Source organism: Nicotiana tomentosiformis, chromosome 4 (genome assembly GCF_000390325.3).
Source record: "Nicotiana tomentosiformis chromosome 4, ASM39032v3, whole genome shotgun sequence".
NCBI classification, from domain to species: Eukaryota; Viridiplantae; Streptophyta; class Magnoliopsida; order Solanales; family Solanaceae; genus Nicotiana; species Nicotiana tomentosiformis.
The window spans coordinates 128,064,220-128,085,258 of NC_090815.1; the positions used below are offsets into that span (position 1 = coordinate 128,064,220).

At 38.5% G+C, this 21,039-nt stretch overlaps 1 long non-coding RNA gene across 1 annotated transcript; it reads right to left on the reverse strand.

Annotated features, from left to right (window-relative positions):
• Nucleotides 1–3,802: 3,802 nt before the first annotated feature.
• LOC138910691 (uncharacterized) lies at nt 3,803–15,742 on the reverse strand. Its single transcript, XR_011415843.1, has 3 exons — nt 15,494–15,742; nt 4,267–4,311; nt 3,803–4,186 (listed from the first exon to the last, which is right to left on the reverse strand). It is a non-coding gene; the product is annotated as an uncharacterized lncRNA (long non-coding RNA).
• Between the last annotated feature and the right edge of the window lie 5,297 nt (nt 15,743–21,039).

Consider the following 21,039-nt stretch of genomic DNA (forward strand, 5'->3'; position numbering starts at 1 on the left):
TTCACTTGGACCTGCAAAAGGAAATCAGGGGTTAGTCTTAGGAAGCCAAACTAGTTTGGGTCCCTTTCTATAGGCAAAAGGATGAATCAAATTCTTTTTAGCCTAACTTGGTAGCCTATTTTTCCCTTGAACAAATTCTTTGTTCTTTTGACTTGCCTTTTCTTTTGCAGTGCATTCACTTTTGTAGTGACTTGTTTTACCACAATGAGTACAAATCTTGTTCTCACGAAGTGTAAGGTACTTGCTTTTGGGATCCCATTTAGGTGGCAGATTCCCAAAGCCAAGTCCTCTTCTATTGCTACTATGATGTTCCTGTAGCCATGAAAGTGCATCGGAGGAACTGTTCCATTTACACATTTTGTCTAGTTCATGCTTTGACTTGACTAGATCCTCCTTCAAAATTCTTACATGCGCATCCTTCTTATACAACTCATCTTTTACTTTAACTACATTTTCTTCTAGAGTGAGTTGTGTGCAATCAGTTGTCTTCTTACTTGTTCCTAATTTCAGTTTTAGGTTTTCAGATCTAAGTTCTAAGACATTTGATTCAAATGCATGAACCTGGTTCTTTAATGCAGTATTTTCACTTACAGTCTCACTAACCCTAAATTCCAGGTTCTTACACTTTGCTTTCAAAATCACACAATCCTTAAACAGTTGTTCCTTTTCATTGTTTACATCCTCAGATTCATCAATTAAATCTAGAAGTAACTCAGATAGCCTTTCTTTAGACAAAAATTTAATCTTGTCTTTGAGATGAATTACACTTACCTCAGATTTCTCATCAGATTCTCCAATGGCCATAAGTGCTTGTTCATCTCTGTCATCATCATCTGAGCTTTCTCCCCAAGCACCAACCGTAGCCTTTGTTGATCCCTTGTTCTTCTTGGGTTGAACCTGTTCCTTCTTCCTGTTTCTTTGTTTAGCTCTTTCCTTCTTCCATTCAATTTCCCATTGAGGGCAGTTCTTGATGTGGTGATCAGTCTTCCCATACTTGTAGCATCCCTCATTGATTTGCTTTTCAGGAACCTTTGGTTTGTTGTAGCTTCCACTTCTTGAAGGACCCTTTCCTCTCCTTAGGTACTTCTTGAAGTCTTTTGTGATCATAGCCATTTCATCATCTTCTAGATCAGAACCTTCAATGATTCTGAGTGCCAGGCTCCTTTCCTTCTTGGATACATCCATCTTCATGGTTTTCCTTCTAAGTCCATAAGCAGTGAGATTTCCAATTAGCTCATCCAACTTAAGAGTGGCAATGTTCTTTGATTCCTGAATGGCAGTGATTTTGCTCTCCCAAGTAACTGGCAGAACCCTTGTCAAAATCTTCTCAACTCTGTCTTTTTCAGAAATAATCCTTCCAAGAGACTTAAGTTCATTTGTCAATGTGGTGAACCTTGTATACATCTCTTGGATAGTTTCCCCTTCCTTCATGGTGAAATTCTCATATTGAGAATATAGTAGAGTTCCTCTAGGCCTCTTCACTTGAGGTGTTCCTTCATGGGCCACTTGCAAAGTATCCCAAATTTCCTTAGCAATGGTAAAGCTTTGAATTCTGTTGTACTCGTTTGGACCAAGTCCACAAACAAGTCATTTCTTGGCTTTAGCATTCTTCTCCCATTTACTCAAGTCATCAGCAGTGTAGTCAGCTCTTGTCTTTGGCACATCTACTCCTTCAGCATTTTTCTTCATGGTAGCTAGAGGACCATCAGTGACAATGTCCCATAGCTCATAGTCCTCTCCTATGATGTGGTCTCTCATTCTGTTTTTCCACCAAGAGTAATACTGGCCGTTGAAGAGTGGTGGCCTAGCAGTGGATTGCCCTTCCCAGTTTCCAGGTAGTGCACTCATCTTGATCTTCTCCTAAGGTGTTAGCCTCTTCAAGGATAACCCGCTCTAATATCAATTGATGTTTTATACTTCAATACTACACAAGAGGGAAGGTGATTTGTGTGGTGCCTGATTTTTCCGTGCACCGGATTATCAAAGGATCTGGTTCTTCTATGCATTCCTTACACTACAGTTGTGGAATAAATAATGCAGAAAGTATAGAACACAAGAATTTTTACGTGGAAAATACCCGGCTTAAAAGGTAAAAAAATCACGACCTACTACCCAGTAGGATTTTCTCCAAACACTTTACTACAACTCTGAGCCAACAACAAAGTTTACAAACTCTTGCAAACCTAAGGATTAACTCTAACCCTTATAGCAACTAGCCACAGACTGTTGTGACTGCTTCAAGTTAACTCTAACTTGAACAACTCGAGTTTACAACCTCTTGCAAACCTAAGGATTAACTCTAACCCTTATAGCAACATGCCACATGTTGTTGCGACTACTTCAAGTTAACTCTAACTTGAATGATACAACTCAGGTACCTAGTACAATTTGCTTCTAAGAAAGCTGAAATGTACAACTCAAAACGCCTACTACACTTTGAACTAGAAATAAAGAAAGACACATAAAACTCTTTATGGAGTTGGTTCTTCAATCTGGTTCGTGTAGCTTTAGGATCGCACTCTTAAATCTCACAGGAATTGCTCTCAATTCGTGCTTAACTCCAGTATGTGTGCATCGCCTGTATAAGAGAACACAACTGATATATAGAGAGTTAGTAAATAAAGATTAACTAGAGTTCTAATACTTTACTCTTCCTTGGTGGAAGAGTTATAGTCAACTTCAACTTCTAACTCTTCCCTTTTCTTGGATAAAGTTCTTTTCAAGTAAGAAGTCTTGCTCCTTATCAAAATGCAACATTTTCGTTCAGGGAATATCAGATATAACTACTTATATTTATCCCTTTCACGGACAAGCCTTTTGCTTGATTCTGTTTGTGACCTGTGTACACTGTCCATGGACATGGTTCATGCATGTGTTCTTTTTGTCCATCATCAAAACAAACTTACTCATGCCAACAGAAACGAACAAAATTAAGCGAGCCATACAGCTAGAATTGGTTTGTACGAAAGACTTCTGTACAGTATTGATTGTACCACCACTAGTACTAGAACAAAAGTTGAACCCTAAGTAATGTTTTTCCATATCAAGTATACTGCAAACATGACAAATTGCTTGAGGTTATGAAATATTCTCCATCAGCGCAGCACCTGAAAACGGATTAGAAGAACAATTTAAGTAGATTACCTAATGATTACTAGTATTATTTACCAGCTGTCACACAAAACAAAAAATATGACAATACTAGGAACCTACCAATTTGACAACAGAAACTGCTTGCCTTTTCTTTTCCTCCTTCTCAGACTTGTACATCACACAACATTTAGAAAGATCAGTCCTGTACTTACTCATAAGTCATATCTCTGAAAACGGAACTATAAAATTAAAATAACTGCAATTAGCAAACAGTAGTATTAGTATAATATATGAACGTGTAAGTCAAGGGAATTTACCTTACTACACAATAGCAACAAGTTGATCCTCAGCCCAGATGTGGTCGCGCTAGCACCTCGCCTATGGCGGCCACAATGAAGAACCGCACGTCCCACTACATGCGAATATTCAATTATATCCTGTTGAAACAAATATTGTGCATCCGATTACTAACGGAGTATGACTTTTCACCAAAATATATGACAATACTAACGGAGTAAAACCAGAGGTAATTATAAATAGTTCAATTTTATATTCTCAAGATGACAATCCAGTGTCGATCCACCAAATTCAGCTAAAAAAACTGCACAGTTATGTATCAAAGAATAATTAACATACAACCTCCATCTCTGTTTCATAAACTGTTCATATATTTTGCTCTTACCTTCTGAAATGGGACATACAAAATCCTCCATTAACTTGTCAAGCATGTGGTGAAGCCGAAAATCATGACAAGTCGACATTGTGTTTGTAGTTTTGCGACGCTTAACTACAAGGTATGTCTCACGGATCCAATTTTCAGAATGCTCTACCTAAGCAATTATTATAACTCTATTTGATAAGAAAACAAAAAGGAAACAAAATTCTGTTAAGCAACAACAAGCATGACAGTACGTACCTCAGCCAACATCATCTAACAAAAACGTGGTTGAAGCATATCAAATGTTAAAACACCTGGACAGGGTTCAGACACTATACTCCTGTAGCCTTCCTCTGTATTCTGATTGATCGCCTTAAGAAATGAATGGACAAAGAAATCTGTAGGTTGCAGGGTATACAACTCCACGTGTAGAGGCTAAAACTTAAGGGAATGTTATTAAAAAGAAAGAAAATCAACATCGATACAATATTGCAAACATTTGTCATGTTGAATACCTGATAGTTTGACAGAATTTGTTTTCCATATTCTTCTTTAAACTTCTGCATCTTCCATAGAAAGACAGTAAAAATAACAAGCATTTAGCTGCCAAAAGGTACAAAATGACTGGACTATTCTCACTGCATATTAGATTGTAATGACCCAACCGGTCATTTTAACTTTTAGAAACCCATCCCCTAAAATAAAACTTCCTGAATATGCTTTTATTAATTTATGACTCGCGGGGATGGTTGATTCGGGATTTGGAAGCGTTTGGGTTGAAATCGGAACACTGGTTCCTTAAGTTAGCCTTAAAAGGCCAAGTTTGACTTCGGTCAACATTTTGAGAAAACGACCCCGGAATCAGGATTTGACGGTTTCAATAGGTTCGTATGATAATTTTGGACTTAGGCGTATGTCCGAATCGGGTTTTAGATAACCCGGGAGCGTTTTGACGCTTAATAGTAAAAATCAACTATTTAAAGGTTTAAAATTCTTTAAATTTGGTTTGGAATAGGATTTTGAGTAATTGAAGTCTGTTTGGGATTCCGAGTTTGGGAATAGTTCCGTATAGTGATTTAAGACTTGCACGCAAAATTTTGTGTCATTCCGATTAGTTTAAGTATATTTCGGCGCATTGGAAGTAATTTGAAGAACTTGAAATTCTTAAATTTGAATCAATTTGGTTTAGGGTATAATTCTTAGATTTGATGTTGTTTTACGCGTTCCGAGAGTTCGAGCGAGTCCGTTTTATGATTTCAAACTTGTTGCTATGTTCGAACGGGGTCCCGGAGGCCCCGAGTGTCAATCGGATGAGGCTCGGACCAAATTGGAAGTTGGGAGCCAAAACTGAAGCTCCCAGCTACTGTCAGAATCGCACTTGCGCTTGGCCAGTCGCAGGTGCGACATTCGCAGATGCGACAGAAGCTCGCAGGTGCGGCACTCGCACATGCGAGATTTCTTCGCAGAAGCGGAAAAGGGGGAGGGGCAGTGGACCGCAGATGCGGAGAATTTGCACACCTGCGAACGCACAGGTGCGAAGAAGGGTACGCAGAAGCGACCTTGGCCCAAGCAAGGGAAACTCGCACATGCGAGGATTTTCTGCAGATGCGAAAGCCGCAGATACGGTACACTGTCCGCAGATGCGAATATGACTGTTGGGCAGAATGTGTTAAATATCGGGGCTCAAATCATTTTTAACCCATTTTCTTCCATTCTTGGGCGATTTTGGAGCTTTTTGAAAGGAGTTTTCAACTAACAACTTGGAGGTAAGTTAATTCCACACCCCTTGAATTAAGTACATAAATTATAGGTAGATTATAACTAGTAAATCTTAGAAATCAAGGGTTTAGGTGAAAGACCTAGATTTTTATAAAAATGAGATTTTAACCACGAAAATAGTTATGGAATTGGGTAGAAATTATATATTCAAGTTTTTGAGATTATGGGTAACGTTTTCATCCGAAAATTTTCAGAATCACAGCACGTGGGCCCGGGGTGAATTTTAGGAATTTTACCATTTTGGATAGGGTAATTTATTTAATAGATGAATTTTGAATTATTGAACATATATTAATTATTTTATATAACTTTTGGATAGTTTCGGAATTTTCGGCATTGAATCAGAATATTACGCGACGCGATAATCGAAAAGTGGACTTTGAGACGAGGTAAGTCTCTTGTCTAATCTTGTGAGGGGGAAATTACCCCATAGGAATAAAATTGAATAATTATTGATAATTGTGGGGGGCTACGTACGCACGAGGTGACGAGAGTCCGTGCGTAGCTACTATTAATGCTAAAGTCTGGGTAGTTTAGGACTCAAAGCATGAATTACTTGTGTAAATTATATTCCTTGTTAAATTAATATTATTTGATATATTTATATATATGTTGTGAATTGTTAGATAAAAATATTAAAGGATGGAAAATTTATATGTTTGATTTTCTGTTTAAATTAATTAATTGTTAAAAGAAATTGTTCTTCCTCCCGAATTTATCTTATAATAATTATACTCTCCTTCCGGAGGTACATAAGAAAATGTCCTCCTTTCTTGTGGAGCGGGTCGAACGCCTCGGCAGGATAGATACCTCTATGAATCGCGCCGCACGTCCTTCGGCAGTGTACACGACACTCTGGATCGACAGTACGTCCTCGGCAGAAATCGTGCTTAATAATAATAATTACACGATACTTTAATGAAGCTAATTGATAAATTAAAAAATCCTTGAAATTTAATGAATTATTATTCTTGCTTGTTAAAGAATTAATTGTTATTCCTATAAATGATATTTAATTGATAAATTAGAAATTATTTGAATTGAAGGAATTTAATTAATATATTGAGAATTGTTGCATTTGAAGGAATTTGATTATTTTCGCTGATTAAATAAATTATTTTAAATTCTGTAAATCATGCTGATTTAAATATCCTAATTGTATTTCAATTATTATTATCGACCCATAGTGAGGTCAAAGTCGGCCATCTCGTCTTTACCACTTCGAGATTAGACTTGATACTTACTGGGTACACGTTGTTTACGTACTCATACTATATTTGCTGTACTTTTTTGTGCAGGACCTGAGGCAAGTACTAGTGGGGGCCTATCGTCGTACACCCACGCTATCCAGGGGCATAGTGGTGAGCTGCATTTCTGAGCCGTTCTGCAGCTACTAGTGCCTCTCCTTGTATTTTTTTTATTCTGTCTATTTTATTTCAGACAGTATTTGAGGTTTTGTATAATCTACTACATGCTCATACACTTGTGACACCAGGTCTTGGCACGCACATTAGTAGAATTTAGGTTTTATTATTTTTCTTGATTTTAAATTTTGTCAATTTATGCTTAATTTATTAACTTTGCTTGCCTAGCTGTAGTGTTGGGCGTCATCACGACCTATAGGTGAAATTGGGTCGTGACAACCTGGTATCAGAGCATAGGTTCACGTGGGTCTCACAAGTTATGAGCAGGCCTAATAGAGTCTTGCGGATCGGTACGGAGACATCTGTACTTATCTTCGAGAGGCTATAGGGTGTTAGGAAATTACCTTTCTTTATATTCCGTCGTGCAATTGATGTAGTTCTAAATATCCTTCTCTTATTCTCTCTCAGATGGTGAGAACGAGCTTGAATGAGGTTCCAGGCCATGGAAGAGCTACTCCCCCAGTTGCTAGAGGTCGAGGCAGAGGCCGGAGGAGGGCTCCAGCCCGTGGTAGAGGGCGAGGACATCCTAGGACTTTTCCAGTTATGCTGCCAGTCGATCCAGCAGAGAACCCCATTTTTGAGGAACAGGATGAGGTGTCTGTGGCAGAGCCAGCTCCGGTGGATTTCACATCTGCATCGGGATTTCAGGATGTCATGGGTCGTATGCTGCGGTTCTTGGACAATATGACTCAGGCTGGTTTATTTCCGGTAGACCCAGCCACATCTCAGGCGGGCGGGGGAGCACAGACCCCTACCGCACAAGCTCATGGACAGGCATCTGCTGTATATCAGACCCAGGGTGCACTACCCGTGGGTGGAGCCCAGCCAGTGGCAGTAGCTACATCTGAGCCCAGGCCAGTTGTAGCCGCCGATCCTCAGAAATTATTAGACCGATGGACTAGACTACATCCCCATGTCTTCGGGGGTGAGCAACATGAGGATCCACAGGACTTCATTGATCGTTGCAGGGACAGACTGCACAATATGAGGATATTGGAATCTCATGGGGTTGACTTCACTACTTTTCAACTAGAGGGCAGAGACCGTAGATGGTGGCAGTCTTATGTTCTTGGCAGACCAACAAATTCTCCTCCCATGACTTGGCACAGGTACACGCTGTATCTTCCTGGACAGGTATATTCCACCCTCCCAGAGGGAAGAGTTACGGTTTCAGTTTGAGCGGCTCTAGCAGGGTCAGATATCAGTGACTGATTATGAGGTGAGATTTTCTGAATTATCTCGCCATGCACTTATGATACTCTCTACTGAGGCGGAGAGAGTGTGGAGGTTTGTAGCCGGTTTACATACTGGTATTCAGGCCACTATGGCTCGAGAGGTTAAGATAGGTACTTCTTATGAGCGAGTTGTGGAGATAGCCCGGAGGATTTAGGGTGTGCGTCAGCGGAGCCGAGAGCAGATTATAAGAGATAAGCGGTTCAGGTACTCTAGAGAGTTCAGAGGTGACCCGTCTAGGGGCAGAGGTCAATTCGTGAGGGGGCAGTCCAGCAGACCCCCATTTCCAGCACCACCACCTCCTCGAGGTGTTCCAGTGCGACCTTATCTCAGTGTTATACCAGAGAGTTCCTACCGTCCACCATCTATTCAGGGTCCTCCCAGTGGGTATTCAGTTCCCCAGGGCTAGACACTTAGTCAGCAGCCCATCATACCGAAGAGTTGTTACGAGTGCGGGGATCCCAGTCACATGCGGAGGTTTTGCCCCAGGCTTCAGAGTAGACCAGTACAGCAGGGTCAGTAGCCTATGCTTACCAGACCAGTTGCTCCACCAGTAGTCCGACCACCAAGAGGTGGAGGACAGGTGGGTAGGGGCCGTCCTAGAGGTGGAGGTCAGCCAAGCGGAGGCCAGCCAGTTGGCGCTCCAGCTAGGTTCTTTGCTTTTCCGGCTAGACCAGATGCAGAGGCCTCAGATGCTGTGATTACAGATATTATTTCTGTTTACGGCAAAGATGCCTTAGTATTATTTGATCTAGGATCCACGCATTCATATGTGTCATCTCTATTTGCTCCATTCCTGGGTGTTTCTCATGAGTCCTTGAGTACTCATGTTTATGTGTCCACTCCTGTAGGCGATTCTGCTATGGTGAACCGGATCTACCGGTCTTGTATTATTATATTCTGTGGTTATGAAACTAGAGCAGATCTCTTATTGCTCGAGATGATCGATTTTGAAATTATTCTGGGTATGGACTGGTTATTTCCATATCATGATATTCTAGATTGTCATTCCAAAACTGTTACCTTAGCTATTCCATCTTTTCCTAGGCTGGAGCGGAAGGGTTCGTCGGTTAGTTCATTTAATCGGGTTATTTCTTTTATAAAGGCTCAACACATGGTTGAGAAGGGTTGTTTGGCTTATCTAGCCTATGTTCGGGATACTACTGTAGAGAATCCGGCTATTGATTCAGTGCCAGTAGTTCGGGAGTTCTCCGATGTATTTCCTTCAGATCTTCCAGGTATGCCACCTGATCGTGATATTGATTTCTGTATTGACTTGGCTCCAGATACTCAGCCTAACTATTCCACCGTATCGCATGGCTCCAAAAGAATTGAAAAAGTTGAAAAAATAGCTTGAAGAGTTACTAGCCAAAGGGTTCGTCAGACCGAGTGTATCGCCTTGGGGTGCACCAGTATTATTTGTGAAGAAGAAGGAAGGAACAATGCGGATGTGTATTGATTATCGCCAATTGAACAAAGTTACTATTAAGAACAAGTACCCGTTGCCGCGTATTGATGACCTATTTGACCAGTTGCAGGGTTCTAGGGTGTTCTCTAAGATCGACTTGAGGTCGGGGTACCATCAGTTGAAGATTCGAGATTCAGATGTTTCGAAAACTACTTTCCATACTAGATATGGTCATTATGAGTTTCTGGTAATGTCTTTCGGTTTAACTAATACCCCAACAGCGTTTATGGATTTGATGAACAGGGTATTCAGGCCATATATTGATTCATTTGTCATTGTCTTCATTGATGACATTTTGATCTACTCGCACAGTAAGGAGGAGCACGAGCAACATATGAGAGTAGTGCTTCAGACATTGTGGGAACAAAAGTTATATGTTAAGTTCTCTAAATGTGAGTTCTGGCTTGAGTCTGTAGCATTTTTGGGACATACTGTATCGGGTGATGGTATTAAAGTTGATCCCAAAAAGATTGAGGCAGTTCAGAATTGGCATTGTCCCACTTCGGCGACTGAGATCAGGAGTTTTCTGGGTTTAGCAGGTTATTATCGTCGGTTTGTGGAAGGTTTTTCATCTATTGCAGCACCTTTGACCAAATTAACCCAGAAGGGTGTTCAGTTTCGATGGTCCGATGATTGTGAGTCAAGCTTTCAGAAGCTCAAGACAGTATTGACTACAGCACCAGTGTTAGTGTTACCTTCCGGTTCAGGGATATATATAGTGTATTGCGACACTTCACGCGTTGGTTTGGGTTGTGTATTAATGCAGGAAGTGCGAGTTATTGCATATGCTTCACGTCAGTTGAAGCCCCACAAGTAGAATTATCCGGTACATGATTTGGAGTTAGCTGCGATTGTTCACGCCCTTAAGATTTGGAGGCATTATCTTTATGGGGTGTCATGTGAAGTTTATACTGATCATCACAGTTTGCAGCATTTGTTCAAGCAGAGGGACCTAAATTTGAGGCAGCGCAGATGGCTGGAATTACTAAAAGATTATGATATTACTATCCTATATCATCTAGGTAAAGCAAATGTAGTTAGAGATGCCTTGAGTAGAAAGGCAGAAAGTATGGGTAGTTTGGCTTTTATTTAAGCAAAAGAGAAGCTATTAGCTTTGGATATCCAGTCCTTGGCCAACAGACTTGTGCGGGTAGATATTTCAGAGCCCAGTCGAGTTCTTGCATGTGTCGTAGCTCAGTCTTCACTATTTGAGCAGATCAAGGCTCGCTAGCATGATGACCCACACTTAATGGTTCTTCGAGAAACAGTACTACGAGGTGGTGCCAAGGAAGTTACTATTGGTGCAGATGTTGTTTTGTGACTCCAGGATCGTCTGTGTGTTCCTAATGTGGATGAACTAAGGAAAAAGATCCTGGAGGAGGCACACAGTTCTCGGTACTCTATTCATCCAGGTGCTACGAAGATGTATCGTGACTTGAGGCAGCATTATTGGTGGCAACGAATGAAAAAGGACATAGTTGAGTATGTAGCTAGGTGTCTAAATTGCTAGCAAGTTAAATATGAGCACCAGAAGTCAGGTGGCCTACTTCAGCAAATGACCATACCAGAGTGGAAATGGGAACGAATTACTATGGACTTTGTAGTTGGGTTGCCGCGGACCTTGAGGAAGTTTGACGCAGTTTGGGTGATTGTTGACAGGTTGACCAAGTCGGCACATTTTATTCATGTTGTGACTACGTATACTTCAGAGAGGTTGGCCCAGATTTATATTCAGGAGATAGTTCGGTTGCACGGTGTGCCAATTTCCATCATATCAGATAGAGGCCCTCAGTTTACTTCACATTTCTGAAGAGCAGTACAGAGTGAATTAGGGACCCGTGTAGAGCTCAGCACAGCCTTTCATCCGCAGACCGACGGGCAGTCAGAGCGGACAGTTCAGATTTTGGAGGATATGCTCAGGGCATGCGTGATTGATTTTGGAGGTCAGTGGGATCGTTTCCTGACTTTGGCCGAGTTTGCTTATAATAACAGTTACCAATCCAGCATCGAGATGGCTCCATTTGAGGCTTTAAATGGCCGCCGATGCCGTTCACCTATCGGATGGTTTGAGCCCGGTGAGGCTAAGTTATATGGTACTGATTTGGTAAGGGATGCCTTGAAAAAGGTAAAGTTGATTCAGGAGCGACTTTATACAGCACAGTCCAGACAGAAGAGTTATGCGGATCAGAAAGCGCGTGATTTATCATTTATGATAGGTGAAAAAGTTCTCTTGAAGGTTTCACCGATGAAGGGAATTATGAGATTCGGGAAGAAGGGCAAGTTGAGCCCAAGGTTTATAGGCCCATTTGAGGTGTTGAGACGAGTTGGGGGGGTTGCTTATGAGCTTGCATTGCCTCCCAGTCTATCGGGAGTTCATCCGGTTTTCCATGTATCTATGCTCCGGAAGTATCATACTGACCTATCACATGTGTTGGACTTCAGCACAGTTCAGCTAGATAAGAGTTTGGGTTATGAAAAAGAGCCATTTGCCATTGTTGATAAACAAGTTCGCCAGTTGAGGTCCAAGAGGATTTCTGCAGTAAAGGTCCAGTGGAGGGGCCAACCAGTCGAGGAAGCGACTTGGGAGGCCGATGAGGACATGGAAGCAAATATCCACACTTATTTAGCACTCCAGGTATTATTCTAAACCCGTTCGAGGACGAACTTTTGTTTAAGAGGTGGAGAATGTAATGACCCAACCGGTCATTTTAACTTTTAGAAACCCGTTCCCTAAAATAAAACTCCCCGAACATGCTTTTATTAATTTATGACTCGTGAGGATGGTTGGTTCGGGATTTGGAAGCGTTTGGGTTGAAATCGGAATACTTGGTTCCTTAAGTTAGCCTTAAAAGTCCAAGATTCGTATGATGATTTTGGACTTGGGCGTATGTCCGAATCGGGTTTTGGATAACCCAGGAGAGTTTTGACGCTTAATAGTAAAAATCAACTATTTGAAGGTTTAAAATTCTTTAAATTTGGTTTGGAGTAGGATTTTGAGTAATTGAAGTCCGTTTGGAATTCCGAGTTTGGGAATAGTTTCGTATAGTGATTTAAGACTTGCACGCAAAATTTCGTGTCATTCCAAGTAGTTTAAGTATATTTCAGCGCATTGGAAGTAATTTGAAGAACTTGAAATTCTTAAATTTGAATCAATTTGGTTTAGGGTATGATTCTTATATTTGATGTTGTTTTACGCGTTTCGAGAGTTCGAGCTAGTCCATTTTATGATTTTAAACTTGTTGGTATGTTCAGACGGAGTCCCGGGGGCCCCGAGTGTCAATCGGACGAGGCTCGGACAAAATTGGAAGTTGGGAGCCAAAACTGAATCTCCCAGCTACTGTCAGAATCGCACCTACGCTTGGCCAGTCGCAGGTACGACATTCACAGATGCAACAGAAGCTCGCAGGCATGGCACTCGCAGATGCGAGATTTCTTCGCAGAAGCGGAAAAGGGGGAGGGGCAGTGGACCGCAGATGCGGAGAATTTGCGCACCTGCGAACGCGCAGGTGCGAAGAAGGGTACGCAGAAGCGACCTTGGCCCAGGCGAGTGAAACTCACACATGCGAGGATTTTGCGCAGATGCAAAAGTCGCAGATGCGGTACACTGTCCGCAGATGCGAAAATGACTGTTGGGCAAAATGTGTTAAAAATCGGGGCTCAGTCATTTTGAGCACATTTTCTTCCATTCTTGGGCGAATTTGGAGCTTTTTAAGAGGAGTTTTCAACTAACAACTTTGAGGTAAGTTAATTCCACACCCTTAAGTTAAATACATAGATTATAGATAGATTATAACTAGTAAATCTTAGAAAGCAAGGGTTTAGGTGAAAACCCTAGATTTTTATAAAAATGAGATTTTAACCACGAAAATAGTTATGGAATTGGGTAGAAATTATACAAGTTCTTGAGATTATGGGTAACTTTTTCATCCAAAAATTTTCAGAATCCGAGCACGTGGGCCCAAGGTAAATTTTAGAAATTTTACCATTTTGGATAGGGTAATTTATTTAATAGATGAATTTCGAATTATTGAACATATATTAATTATTTTATATAACTTTTGTATAGTTTCGGATTTTTCGGCATTGAATCGAAAATTTTACGCGACGCGATAATCGGAAAGTGGACTTTGAGACGAGATAAGTCTCTTGTCTAATCTTGTGAGGGGAAATTACCCCACAGGGATTAAATTGAATAATTATTGATAATTGCGGAGGCTACGTACGCACGAGGTAACGAGAGTCCGTGTGTAGCTATTATTAATGCTAAAGTTCGGGTAGTTTAGGACTCAAAGCATGAATTACTTGTGTAAATTGTATTCCTTATTAAATTAATATTATTAGATATATTTATATATATGTTGTGAATTGTTAGATAAAAATATTAAAGGATGAAAAATTTATATGTTTGATTTTCTGTTTAAATTAATTAATTGTTAAAAGAATTATTCTTCCTCCCGAATTTATCTTATAATAAATATACTCTCCTTCCGGAGGTACATAAGAAAATGTCCTCCTTTCTTGTGGAGCGGGCCGAACGCCTAGGCAGGATAGATGCATCTATGGATCGCGTCGCACGTCCCTCGGCAGTGTACACGATACTCTGGATCGGGTCGTACGTCCTCGGTAGAAATCGTGCTTAATAATAATAATTACACGATACTTTAATGAAGTTAACTAATAAATTGAAAAATCCTTGGAATTTAATAAATTATTATTCTTGCTTGTTAAAGAATTAATTATTATTCCTGTAAATGATATTTAATTGATAAATTTGAAATTATTTGAATTGAAGGAATTTAATTAATATATTGAGAATTGTTGCATTTGAAAGAATTTGATTATTTTCGCTGATTAAATAAATTATTTTAAATTCTGTAAATCATGCTGATTTAAATATCCTAATTGTATTTCAATTATTATTATCGACCCATAGTGAGTGTCAAAGTCGGTCATCTCGTCTCTACCACTTCGAGATTAGGCTTGATACTTACAGGGTACACGTTGTTTTCGTACCTATACTACACTTGCTACATTTTGTGTGCAGGACCTGAGGCAAGTACTAGTGGGGGGCTATCATCGTACACCCACGCTATCCAAGGGCATAGTAGTGAGCTGTCTTTCTGAGCCGTTCTGCATCTACTAGTGTCTCTCCTTATATTTTTTTTATTCTGTCTATTTTATTTCAGACAGTATTTGAGGTTTTGTATAATCTATTAGATGCTCATACACTTGTGACACCAGGTCTTGGCACACACATTGGTAGAATTTGGATTTTATTATTTTTCTTGGTTTTAAATTTTGTCAATTTATGCTTAATTTATTAACTTGGCTTGCCTAGCTGTAGTGTTGGGCGTCATCACGACCTATAGGTGAAATTGGATCGTGACGTAGATAATCAATGTATTGATTAAATCACAAACTCAATCCAATGCTACAAGCTGTTCTTAGGTTTTAAGTATAGCCTTTCTCTAAATTCTTTACCCCAAACACATACACAGATCAGGATAGCATTGACCAACATTCATCAGCACCTACATACATCATAGATCTACTGCACCCACCCCAAATCAGATTCATCATTTACTCATTACGTATTTATATTATCATAACTCAAATTGGGAAAATCATCCTCTTGAGGTCTTATACTCATTGAATAGTATAAAAGAGAACCGGAAACATATAAAGCTAAGAGAAATTAATCTAATGAAGCTATGGCCGCCACTCGGAATTTAATTTGCGGTAAATCATCTAATTGACTTGACTACTCCGACGGCATATTACAGATAATTAATCTACTTGAACTTAAAAGTAAAGTTAATTCTAGCTAGTAATACTTACGTCGCCTTGATCGGGAAGATACTTGCGTAGAACCGAATTCATGTATTCCGCCTTTTCCTCACGGGAAGCAGTACTTCGTACTTTGTATGGGAGAAATCGTTGCATTTCTTCGTACACCGCAGGACTTTCAGCATCCAACTTCAAGTCCTCATAGGTTATCCTCCTCTAGTTCTGCACAGGGATATAGCAGGAGCGATGGCGATAATGATTGTTTTTCCTTTGCTTTTGTATCTACCTTTTCTTCTTTATCTTCCTCTGCTTTTGTATCCTCCTTAGCTTCTGCATCTTCCTTTGCTTCCTCCATAAATGGCAGTGGAAATGGAAGGGAGAGAGATCGCGTACAGAATTTTATTTAGGAGGGAATGGCGGTTATTTTGAATTCAGTGGAATGTAACAATGAGGATTAATTGCATGTGTTTCCTCTTTTTCGTTTCTCATTTTGTTTTCTCTTTTTCTTAGTTAGAGTTTCTTGTGAATTCGTTGCTAGGTAACAGCTTGTTTGGATGATTGTTACACCTAGTTTCATAATGTATCTTATTATATTATATTGTATTATACTGTATCGTTTGATACATATAATATTTTTATAAATTGTATCGTTTGATGTTGTTTCATGATATCACACACTAGCAATATGAAGAATAAACTTGTAATATTATAAAGAAAAATTATGATACGGGGTAAATTTTTATATAAAAGGGGTAGAGTAAATAATAAAATAAAATTATTTAATAATAATGAAGGGTGAGATGAGAGAAAAAGACAAGATAACGACACAACCACACCTAATCGGTCGTTACATAAAGTGGCACACTTCGTCGTTAACGGATTTAATGATATGATACAATAAAATTGAAATAACAACCAAAACAAACATCGCATTTAAAGTAATAATACGATACAATACAATAGGTAACAACCATCCAAACAAACTGTAAATGTTAAAGTTGGAGTTTTTGAGATCGAAGATTGGCCATTAATTGGCGGTGTAATATATTTCTTACACCATCAACATAATTTAATTTGTTATAGTTAGTTATGTATCATCTGTTTTAGGTTATTAACAATATTTATTAAATAGAACTACTTTTATTAATCAATATTTATTAAAGAAATTACTTGCAATTGTCTCCTGATGGTTTAAATATTTTTATACTATTAGTGCATGTAACTAGCATAATTGCGTAAATTAATTTTTATCGTTAATACATAGAACTACACTTCATTTATAAGTGGTTAATTACACTTTTTTATGGAGTTAGAATTTAGAAAACAATTTACATCCGTTATTCAGTTATAAAGATTTCTCAGATACAAAAGTCAATTTTGATTTTTGCAACTTTATGCTGACACAACCGTTTCCATACTATTTTTCACGCTTTACGAACCTGGGGTTTAGGGACCTTTACGTAACCGTATGGTTGTCAAATATGTGGGTCGGGTCGAATATGGGACGAGTCGAAAGCAGGTAATAAAAAATAGATAAATTATTTGATCCGACCCATATTTAATACGGATAAAAAATAAATTAACCGATGGATAATATGGGTAACCATATTATCTATGATTTCTTGAATATTATTACTTTGGGGAGAATTCCTAGTCTTCCAAATTTGAGAAACCCCAAATTTGAGGCTTTACAAATATAAAAGTTAAACTCATTAGTTATCCATTTTCTAAATAGATAATATGGTTCTTATCCATATTTAACCCGTTTTTAAAATGTTTATTATCCAACTCATTTTTTGATGAATAATATGGGTGGTTAACTATTTTTTTTAATCATTTTGTCAATACCAGCACCCGTATGATCAGTAGAGTTTTTGTACTTTGAGATCAAAGTGACTGTTTAAGGGAATTTATCGGTCGGATCACTTTTCCTTTAATTTCATGTAATTTTAGTTTTTTCCTTCATTCTTGATAGAAAATGATGTTAAAGTGCAACACTTTTTATATCATTAAAATAACTTACAACAACATATATAACCTTCTACAATAATTAGTAACCTAAAATACAAAGCAAACAACCTAATCTATTACAAGCAAAACACACTAATAGTATAAATATTAAATACACATTCTCATGTGTATATAATGATTTGTGACAGGAATTGCCAAAAAAAAAAAAAAAAATTGTATATGTCAGTGGGACGAAAAATTACAGAGTTTAAAAAAAAATTAATTACAGTGAAAAGTGTTATGAAAATAATTATATTGTGGATGTCCATTTATTACTCCGCCATAGATAATCTTCCTGAAGAAGATTATCCATTTAGTACTCTGTTGAAGTTTATCTACAAGCAGCTGATACAGGCAGGTTGCAAGCAGCTCAATGAAATGATTTGCAGCTGCTTCTTATTAAACAGGCAGGTTGCAAGCAGCTCATGCAGACAACTTACAAGCAGCTAAAGAAAAGCCTTGCAGCTGCTTCCTTTCTTCTATAAATAGAGGAGTTTTCAGTTCATTATATACATAAGTTTGAAATTTGAATAATATATCAATCTCTCTATACTTGTCTTCGATTTATTTACTTTACAGTTTTTATTTTAAAACACGTTATCAGCACGAGACTCTGCCATCTCGAACAAATACTTTGAAAGTATCACATGTACGAACTTTATTTTTCTAAATAATGTCAAATCTTTCTAAACTTGAATTTGTAGCCTTTGATATATCGGGCAAAAGCTACATATATTGGGTGCTTGATGCCAAAATTCAACTTGATGTGATGGGTCTGGCAGACACCATCAAGGACAAAAATCAGGCATCAAACCAAGACCGTGCCAAAACAATGATATTCCTATGCCATCACCTTGATGAGGGCCTGAAAATGGAATATCTTACTGTTAAAGATCCAGTCATACTGTGGGATAATTTAAAAGATGGATATAACCACCTGAAGATGGTTGTTCTTCCACAGGTACAATATGATTGGACTCATTTAAGGCTACAAGATTTTAAATCTATTAATGAGTATAATTCTGCTATGTTCAGAATTATTTCCCAATTAAAATTATGTGGTGATAATATTACTGATCATGATATGTTGGAGAAAATTTTCACCACTTTTCATGCCTCGAACATGCTCCTGCAGCAGCAATATCGAGAGATGGGATTCAAAAAGTATTCTGAACTTATCTCACATCTTCTTGTAGCCGAGCAACATAATGGGCTATTAATGAAAAATCATGAAAGCCGACCTACTGGTTCTTGTCCATTCCCTGAAGTGAATGAGATGAATTTCCACCAAGCTAAGTATGGAAGAGGACGTGGCACCAGTCGTGGTCATGGCCGTGGTCGGGGAAGAAACACTAATCATGGTAATAATAATGCACCAAAGAACCATCTTCACCACCAGCAGTGGAAAAGGAAGGAACAAAAGTATGAAGCGGTGCAAGCAGCAAATGCAGAAAATACATGTTATAGATGTGAAGGAAAAGGGCACTGGTCACGTACATGTCGTACGCCAAAGCACCTGGTTGAGCTGTATCAAGCCTCCCTGAAGAAAACTGAGAAAAATGATGAAGCAAATTTTATTTCTGAAGATAATTTAGACTTCATGCATTTGGATGTAGCTGATTACTTTACGCTCCCGGAAGGAGAAACAAGTCATGTGATCGGTGATGAATCTGTAGAGATGTAAATATGTTAATTTTTGTTGTTTGTAGTAGATAGTATGGTTATGTAATAGTTGTACATAAATAAAATTTATGCTTTGATAATAATATTTACTATCATATTTATTTTGTTTATGCAATTTTGAAGAATATGGATAATCCTCAAATTATGTTTAGATCAAAGACCAATCATGAAGATATTTGTGTAATTGATAGTGGAACAACTCATGCCATATTCAAAGATCAGAAATACTTTTCTTATTTGCATAAGGAAAAAAGCAAATATTTCTACAATTTCTGGTAATATAAGTTAGATTGAAGGCTCCGGAAGAGCTATTGTATTTCTGTCTAAGGGAACAAAACTTATTATAGACAATGCATTATTCTCCTCCAAGTCCCGAAGAAACTTGTTGAGTTTTATTGATATCCGCCGAAATGGGTATCATGTTGAGACGATAGATGAAATGAATATGGAATATCTTTGTATTACAAAGAATGTTTCTGGCCAGAAGTGCATTGTAGAAAAGTTACCAACTTTATCTTCTGGCTTATATTATTCAAAGATTAGTACAGTTGAAGCACACTATATCATAAATCGGAAGTTTACTGATTCAAATACTTTTGTGCTTTGGCATGGCCGTTTGGGTCATTCTGGATCAATAATGATGAGACGAATTACTGAAAATTCGAGTGGGCATCCATTAAAGAACCTGAAGATTCTTACAAATGATGAATTTTCTTGTGATGCTTGTTATCAAGGAAAAATGATCACTAGACCATCACCAATGAAGGTTGGCATTGAGTCCTCTGCCTTTCTAGAGCGTATACATGGGGATATATGTGGACTTATTTACCCACCAAGTGGGTTGTTCAGATATTTTATGGTCCTAATAGATACATCTTTAAGATGGTCTCATGTGTGCCTACTATCATCTCGCAACATGGCGTTTGCAAAGTTATTAGCCCAAATAATTCGATTAAGGGCACAATTCTCAGATTATCCTATAAAGGCTATTCGCCTTGATAATGCTGGAGAATTCTCATCTCAAGCTTTTGATGATTACTGTCTATCAGTTGGGATAAAAGTTGAACATCTTGTAGCTTATGTTCATACTCAAAATGGCCTTGCAGAGTCATTTATTAAACACTTGCAGTTGATAGCAAGACCATTACTTATGAAAACAAAATTGCCCAATATTGTTTGGGACCATGCTATCTTGCACGCAACATCACTTATCCGTCTCAGATCGACACATTATAATAAATATTCTCCGTCACAATTAGTTTTTGGTCATGAACCAAATATTGCCCATCTACGAATTTTTGGTTGTGTTGTATATGTGCCAGTAGTACCACCACGGCGCAGTAAGATGGGCCCGCAGAGAAGGTTAGGAATATATGTTGGGTTTGAATCACCTTCTATTATTCGCTATCTTGAACCATTGACGGAAGATTTATTTACTGCTCGATTTGCAGATTGTCGATTTGATGAAACAAATTTCCCACAATTAGGGGGAGAGAAAAAGAAAAACAAAAGAGAAATTATGTGAAAAGTTTCATCATTATCTCACTTTGATCCACGTACCCCTATATGTAATCAGGAGGTCCAGAAGATCATCCATTTACAGAATATAGCAAATCAAATACCAGACGCATTTACTGATTTGAAAAGGATAACTAAGTCATATATCCCTGCAGAGAATGTGCCTATCCGAATTGATGTCCCAGCAGGACCATCTACTAGCATGAGAGCTAGTGAACCTAAAGCATGCCTGAAGTGTGGTAGGCCTTTGGGTTCTAAGGATCGAAATCCTAGAAAAAGAAAATCGACAAATGATCAAAATGATATTATGAAGGGATCTCCTGAAGAGACCCAAGATCTGATTAGTTCTGAGATTCCTGAAGAAATCAATGAACCCGAGACTCAAG